General features: G+C 48.2%; 2 long non-coding RNA genes across 2 annotated transcripts; both read right to left on the minus strand.

Moving 5' to 3' along the window:
- Positions 1 to 2,063: 2,063 nt before the first annotated feature.
- LOC117184829 (uncharacterized) lies at positions 2,064 to 2,797 on the minus strand. Its single transcript, XR_004470296.1, has 2 exons — positions 2,643 to 2,797; positions 2,064 to 2,559 (listed from the first exon to the last, which is right to left on the minus strand). It is a non-coding gene; the product is annotated as an uncharacterized lncRNA (long non-coding RNA).
- Positions 2,798 to 4,817: 2,020 nt separating this feature from the next.
- Positions 4,818 to 6,990, minus strand: LOC117184826 (uncharacterized). Its single transcript, XR_004470294.1, has 3 exons — positions 6,722 to 6,990; positions 5,716 to 6,638; positions 4,818 to 5,321 (listed from the first exon to the last, which is right to left on the minus strand). It is a non-coding gene; the product is annotated as an uncharacterized lncRNA (long non-coding RNA).
- Between the last annotated feature and the right edge of the window lie 710 nt (positions 6,991 to 7,700).

Consider the following 7,700-nt stretch of genomic DNA (forward strand, 5'->3'; position numbering starts at 1 on the left):
ACATTGGTCAGTGGACACGCAAGGGATTGGTACTGGATGCATGTTCGGACGGTAGGAATGCCGGACTGGCTTGAGATATGGTCTCCAGCAGCAATTTCAAGTTCGTCGGACAGAGTTCGAGCGAGAGCAAGAGCTCAGGGAACGCCGACAACGCCACGGGGAGTCGGCAGACCAGTACATCCAGGAGATTTTGGTGTTGAGGTCGAGGTTGCTGAATCCGTTCTCGGATTATGATCTAATAAAGATCATAAAGATCAATATTCGCGATGCCATTTCGAGGGTGATTTATCCAATGCAGATACCAAACCTACAGAAGCTGCGAGAAGAGTGTGCGGGCGCCGAGAAACTGCTGGCGACGCGATGGACAAGGAGCGGTCCAGACCTGGGGGATAGTAGGCGCAGGGAAGATCACAAAGTGCATGTATTGGATGCGAACACTCACGACCCGGAGGAACAGACCGAGGCATTGGATGCTGTACATAGGACGAGGGAACCCGGAGGCGATCGCGCCCAGCTGAGGTGCTGGAATTGCGCTCAGCCGGGTCACACCTATTTTGAGTGCGATTCGGCCGTGCGTAACCTGTTCTGCTACAAGTGCGGGCTGGCCGGGGTCATCCTCCCTAAATGCCCTAAATGTCGACCGGGAAACGCGAAAAGGAGCACGACGCAATTGGAGGAGTCGAGTTCCACGTCGCCGAGAAGCAGCCAATAGATAGGTCCTCCAACGTTAAATCAGATACCCCTAAGGAAAAAGTACCAATAAGAATATTTACACTACCATATATAAGGTTAACCAAGCTGTATTACCCGAAGCTAGATGGTCCGAGCGCAAGCCGATAAAGGAAAGGCAGCGTCAGTACGAGCTGGAGACGTTGCAAGGCTCACGTATTGGGGTGTTCCACGCAAAAGATCTGAAGCAGTAGCCCGGGCATCTCAGTCGATGGAGCCAGAGACTCTCAATCTCAGGGTGTGGGCGATGGCCTACGTTGGGGCCCCTTAATTGAAAAAGCCCGCCTGCTTGGCACTCCCGTTTCGGCGGAGTAATCCTGGAAACGGTAGTGTGGTGTTATGGGCGGTTTTGGAGAGAGCCGATAGGTATCAGGGCTGGAGAAGAGAGAGACAGCGGCATCTATAGTGGATCCTGGGAAGCAGTGGCAGAGTTGCGTGGGAGAAAAGGAAACGGTGCGAGGAGGAAGAAAAAAAAGAGAGTTTCCGGTGGAGAATAGTGGAGGCCGCACGTGCCCTGAAAGAAAAAAGAGAGGAAACAAAATTGGTGATCGTGGAGACGACGATCCCACCAAGACATTAGCGGCAGGCATCAACATCAGCAGAAGCGGCGGACCGCGGCAGCAGCAGCCCGGTACTGGCCAGGCCGGAAAACTGGTGCGAGGACCGTCAGCGGAGCACCGGCACCAAGGAACCGTCAGCGGAGCACCGACTGGAGACACGTTTCTGTCCCCACACACCAACCCCCCCGGGGAAAGAATCCGGACTTCAAAGCCGAAATAAACCCACACGAATCAATGTCACACACCTTCATCCACCCACATCACACCCAACCCACGCATGTATACCCTCATTCATAACACATCACATAACATCACCACATTTCACACATCTACACCCGGCCGACCTACAATTAAACAATATATCACGATCATATAAAAAAAACACCACGATTAAACGTAAACATCAGCAAGCATCAGGAAGCAACAACTTCTATCAAAGGGGGCTGCCAATTCGGCCGAAATAGGGTTTATTTTTTTGTGTTAGTATTTGTTTCCGTTATATAAACCTAGATTAGGAATTAATGTTCAAGAAGATAAGTAAGAAAATATAATGGATATAAAAATGAAAATTTGAAAAGAGTCATGAGTGAATAGAAAACGGTAGTTGGGTGGGACGAGAGCGAGAAGAAGAGTGGGACCCTGAATATGAAAAGGGAGCGCTCATGGAAGGGTGGGACCCTGCTAGGGATAACGAAACCAACTATCCCCGCTGACGAAAGTGCCAACGAAGACAAGTCTGTCCTATAAATTAGATTTGTTTTTTTTGTATGTTTTTTTGTTTTTGTTTTGTTCAATCCGTCCCCTGACTTATCGGGTCGGAAACACCCCTGACTTCCCCGTGAGCTAGCTGGGAACGATAGGCCAGGGTGGCAAAGAGGCGGATCATAACAAATGGCGCCCAAGGGAAAATAGAAGGGATCGATTTTAAACACGAGTCTTAAAGACCCGGTGTAAAATGGAACCCTGGTAGAACGAAACTCAGCCGGTCCGCGAGCCGGGAATAAATCCTAGCCGTCGTATCCGCTGAGAGGAGTAGCAGTGAGGAAAATAGACATGGTAGTTATGTATCGGAGGTAGAAGAAAAGGAAGTGTGTGTCCCGAGTTGTGGTCCAGGTATTACCAGGTGGTAGTAGCCTCGTTGTCCGACTCGTGGAGCTCGCTGTCCGGATCTGAAAAGAGGAAGAGGTGCCGGAGGATCTGTCGAGTCGTGGTCCGGGTTATGTTCAGAGGCATTAACGTCGTTGTCCGATTCTGGGGGATCCACGGTGATCTCAGTGAGGAAACAGCAAAGGGAGTTGGCACTTAGAAAAAGGAAGCGAAGGTATATAGCAAGGGGAAAGTGAGCGGACCCACCTGCAAAACAATAAATGCAGTTGTCTCTCGTCCCACCAAACAAATTAAAGGTGAATTTTTGTCTCAAGCAGTTTGGGAATTATATGTTTTTTTTTGTTAGTGATTTAGCAGACTATTGGAAAGCCGAAGCAAGAAAACCCAAAGGGAAATCATCTTTTTTTGAGGACTAACAATCCTCGCTAGCATTGTTTGGAAGCAATTTTAGAAGTAGGCATTAGGCAAGTCATCGGAAAAAGAGTTTTTGTTTGGGAGAGGAAGTATTTAGTTATTTAGTGTTGTATTTAATTAGGCGGTTAATGGTAGATGTAGGTGTTTATTTATTTGATTGAATCAATTTAGATATTTAGATTTATCAATTTATTGATTTAAATTAACCGATTTATGTATTTGAATTTATTTATTTGGTTATCTAAGCATTGAATTAATTATTCGCTTATTTATTTATTGCACTATTTATTTATTTGTTTTCTCGTTACGATTGAAAGTATTAAAGATTATTTAGCCAGGAACTAGGTGTTTAGAGGAGTAGGGTAGTCGGATAATAAACAATCCAATTTATTTATCACCAAGATAGTTAAGTTAAGTTAAGTTAAGTAGTTAAGTAAATAGAGAATAGACAAAGGAAAGGAGTACGTTACGAAAATTGGTTGATGAGTGACCCGGAGATTTTTAAAGGGTCGGGAAAGACAAGGCGTAGCCCAGAGGCACAGCGCAGGTACCAGCCGTACAACATGCCGACGACTCGGTCCCAGGACGGTAAAGCCGGCAGTAGGCCGGAAGGGCCGTCGCAAGTGGCGGAAAACGTACATGCGGGGTTGTACCAGGAGGACCCAGAGGCCGGAGCGGTAGGAGGTCAACAGCGAACCCGTAAGGACCTGGTGTTACCGTCCGAGTTAAGCTCAGCCGTGAACGCAGCGTTAGCCCAAGCACAGGAGACCTACCGAACGTCGCTCGGGCAGCAAATGGAAGCGCTGAGATCGTCAATGCAGGCGGACATGCTAGAGTTCATGCGAGAGATCAACGCTGTGGTGGGTTCGTTAAAAGCGGAGTGAACGGCGAGTGATGCGAATGGAAGGAATCGGGGATCGAATGCAACCAGTCTGGGAGGAGGTCAACCGGAAGCACCCGCGAACCAGCAAGCACATCCAACGCACTTGTTTGTGGACAACCGAACATTGGAGGCCGATCAGAGGACCCAAGCCGATCAGAGACCCGTGGAGGAGTGGCTGTTCAACGGGATGGGCGCAGGAGCAAACCCTAACCGGAATCGACCGAGTTTCGGAGAGGCTAGGCAGGAGTAAGTGCAAATACGAAGATGGGGACTTAGCTTCGACGGCGATCCGAAGGGGATGCCCGTGGCGGAATTCATATTCCGGGTGGAGCACCTACAGATGTCGTATCAGGTACCGTGGGCGGAGGTGTTGAAAGCCTTTCACACATTGGTCAGTGGACACGCAAGGGATTGGTACTGGATGCATGTTCGGACGGTAGGAATGCCGGACTGGCTTGAGATATGGTCTCCAGCAGCAATTTCAAGTTCGTCGGACAGAGTTCGAGCGAGAGCAAGAGCTCAGGGAACGCCGACAACGCCACGGGGAGTCGGCAGACCAGTACATCCAGGAGATTTTGGTGTTGAGGTCGAGGTTGCTGAATCCGTTCTCGGATTATGATCTAATAAAGATCATAAAGATCAATATTCGCGATGCCATTTCGAGGGTGATTTATCCAATGCAGATACCAAACCTACAGAAGCTGCGAGAAGAGTGTGCGGGTGCCGAGAAACTGCTGGCGACGCGATGGACAAGGAGCGGTCCAGACCTGGGGGATAGTAGGCGCAGGGAAGATCACAAAGTGCATGAATTGGATGCGAACACTCACGACCCGGAGGAACAGACCGAGGCATTGGATGCTGTACATAGGACGAGGGAACCCGGAGGCGATCGCGCCCAGCTGAGGTGCTGGAATTGCGCTCAGCCGGGTCACACCTATTTTGAGTGCGATTCGGCCGTGCGTAACCTGTTCTGCTACAAGTGCGGGCTGGCCGGGGTCATCCTCCCTAAATGCCCTAAATGTCGACCGGGAAACGCGAAAAGGAGCACGACGCAATTGGAGGAGTCGAGTTCCACGTCGCCGAGAAGCAGCCAATAGATAGGTCCTCCAACGTTAAATCAGATACCCCTAAGGAAAAAGTACCAATAAGAATATTTACACTACCATATATAAGGTTAACCAAGCTGTATTACCCGAAGCTAGATGGTCCGAGCGCAAGCCGATAAAGGAAAGGCAGCGTCAGTACGAGCTGGAGACGTTGCAAGGCTCACGTATTGGGGTGTTCCACGCAAAAGATCTGAAGCAGTAGCCCGGGCATCTCAGTCGATGGAGCCAGAGACTCTCAATCTCAGGGTGTGGGCGATGGCCTACGTTGGGGCCCCTTAATTGAAAAAGCCCGCCTGCTTGGCACTCCCGTTTCGGCGGAGTAATCCTGGAAACGGTAGTGTGGTGTTATGGGCGGTTTTGGAGAGAGCCGATAGGTATCAGGGCTGGAGAAGAGAGAGACAGCGGCATCTATAGTGGATCCTGGGAAGCAGTGGCAGAGTTGCGTGGGAGAAAAGGAAACGGTGCGAGGAGGAAGAAAAAAAAGAGAGTTTCCGGTGGAGAATAGTGGAGGCCGCACGTGCCCTGAAAGAAAAAAGAGAGGAAACAAAATTGGTGATCGTGGAGACGACGATCCCACCAAGACATTAGCGGCAGGCATCAACATCAGCAGAAGCGGCGGACCGCGGCAGCAGCAGCCCGGTACTGGCCAGGCCGGAAAACTGGTGCGAGGACCGTCAGCGGAGCACCGGCACCAAGGAACCGTCAGCGGAGCACCGACTGGAGACACGTTTCTGTCCCCACACACCAACCCCCCCGGGGAAAGAATCCGGACTTCAAAGCCGAAATAAACCCACACGAATCAATGTCACACACCTTCATCCACCCACATCACACCCAACCCACGCATGTATACCCTCATTCATAACACATCACATAACATCACCACATTTCACACATCTACACCCGGCCGACCTACAATTAAACAATATATCACGATCATATAAAAAAAACACCACGATTAAACGTAAACATCAGCAAGCATCAGGAAGCAACAACTTCTATCAAAGGGGGCTGCCAATTCGGCCGAAATAGGGTTTATTTTTTTTGTGTTAGTATTTGTTTCCGTTATATAAACCTAGATTAGGAATTAATGTTCAAGAAGATAAGTAAGAAAATATAATGGATATAAAAATGAAAATTTGAAAAGAGTCATGAGTGAATAGAAAACGGTAGTTGGGTGGGACGAGAGCGAGAAGAAGAGTGGGACCCTGAATATGAAAAGGGAGCGCTCATGGAAGGGTGGGACCCTGCTAGGGATAACGAAACCAACTATCCCCGCTGACGAAAGTGCCAACGAAGACAAGTCTGTCCTATAAATTAGATTTGTTTTTTTTGTATGTTTTTTTGTTTTTGTTTTGTTCAATCCGTCCCCTGACTTATCGGGTCGGAAACACCCCTGACTTCCCCGTGAGCTAGCTGGGAACGATAGGCCAGGGTGGCAAAGAGGCGGATCATAACAAATGGCGCCCAAGGGAAAATAGAAGGGATCGATTTTAAACACGAGTCTTAAAGACCCGGTGTAAAATGGAACCCTGGTAGAACGAAACTCAGCCGGTCCGCGAGCCGGGAATAAATCCTAGCCGTCGTATCCGCTGAGAGGAGTAGCAGTGAGGAAAATAGACATGGTAGTTATGTATCGGAGGTAGAAGAAAAGGAAGTGTGTGTCCCGAGTTGTGGTCCAGGTATTACCAGGTGGTAGTAGCCTCGTTGTCCGACTCGTGGAGCTCGCTGTCCGGATCTGAAAAGAGGAAGAGGTGCCGGAGGATCTGTCGAGTCGTGGTCCGGGTTATGTTCAGAGGCATTAACGTCGTTGTCCGATTCTGGGGGATCCACGGTGATCTCAGTGAGGAAACAGCAAAGGGAGTTGGCACTTAGAAAAAGGAAGCGAAGGTATATAGCAAGGGGAAAGTGAGCGGACCCACCTGCAAAACAATAAATGCAGTTGTCTCTCGTCCCACCAAACAAATTAAAGGTGAATTTTTGTCTCAAGCAGTTTGGGAATTATATGTTTTTTTTTGTTAGTGATTTAGCAGACTATTGGAAAGCCGAAGCAAGAAAACCCAAAGGGAAATCATCTTTTTTTTGAGGACTAACAATCCTCGCTAGCATTGTTTGGAAGCAATTTTAGAAGTAGGCATTAGGCAAGTCATCGGAAAAAGAGTTTTTGTTTGGGAGAGGAAGTATTTAGTTATTTAGTGTTGTATTTAATTAGGCGGTTAATGGTAGATGTAGGTGTTTATTTATTTGATTGAATCAATTTAGATATTTAGATTTATCAATTTATTGATTTAAATTAACCGATTTATGTATTTGAATTTATTTATTTGGTTATCTAAGCATTGAATTAATTATTCGCTTATTTATTTATTGCACTATTTATTTATTTGTTTTCTCGTTACGATTGAAAGTATTAAAGATTATTTAGCCAGGAACTAGGTGTTTAGAGGAGTAGGGTAGTCGGATAATAAACAATCCAATTTATTTATCACCAAGATAGTTAAGTTAAGTTAAGTTAAGTAGTTAAGTAAATAGAGAATAGACAAAGGAAAGGAGTACGTTACGAAAATTGGTTGATGAGTGACCCGGAGATTTTTAAAGGGTCGGGAAAGACAAGGCGTAGCCCAGAGGCACAGCGCAGGTACCAGCCGTACAACATGCCGACGACTCGGTCCCAGGACGGTAAAGCCGGCAGTAGGCCGGAAGAGCCGTCGCAAGTGGCGGAAAACGTACATGCGGGGTTGTACCAGGAGGACCCAGAGGCCGGAGCGGTAGGAGGTCAACAGCGAACCCGTAAGGACCTGGTGTTACCGTCCGAGTTAAGCTCAGCCGTGAACGCAGCGTTAGCCCAAGCACAGGAGACCTACCGAACGTCGCTCGGGCAGCAAATGGAAGCGCTGAGAT

This window comes from Drosophila pseudoobscura, chromosome X, assembly GCF_009870125.1.
Source record: "Drosophila pseudoobscura strain MV-25-SWS-2005 chromosome X, UCI_Dpse_MV25, whole genome shotgun sequence".
Classification (NCBI taxonomy): domain Eukaryota; kingdom Metazoa; phylum Arthropoda; class Insecta; order Diptera; family Drosophilidae; genus Drosophila; species Drosophila pseudoobscura.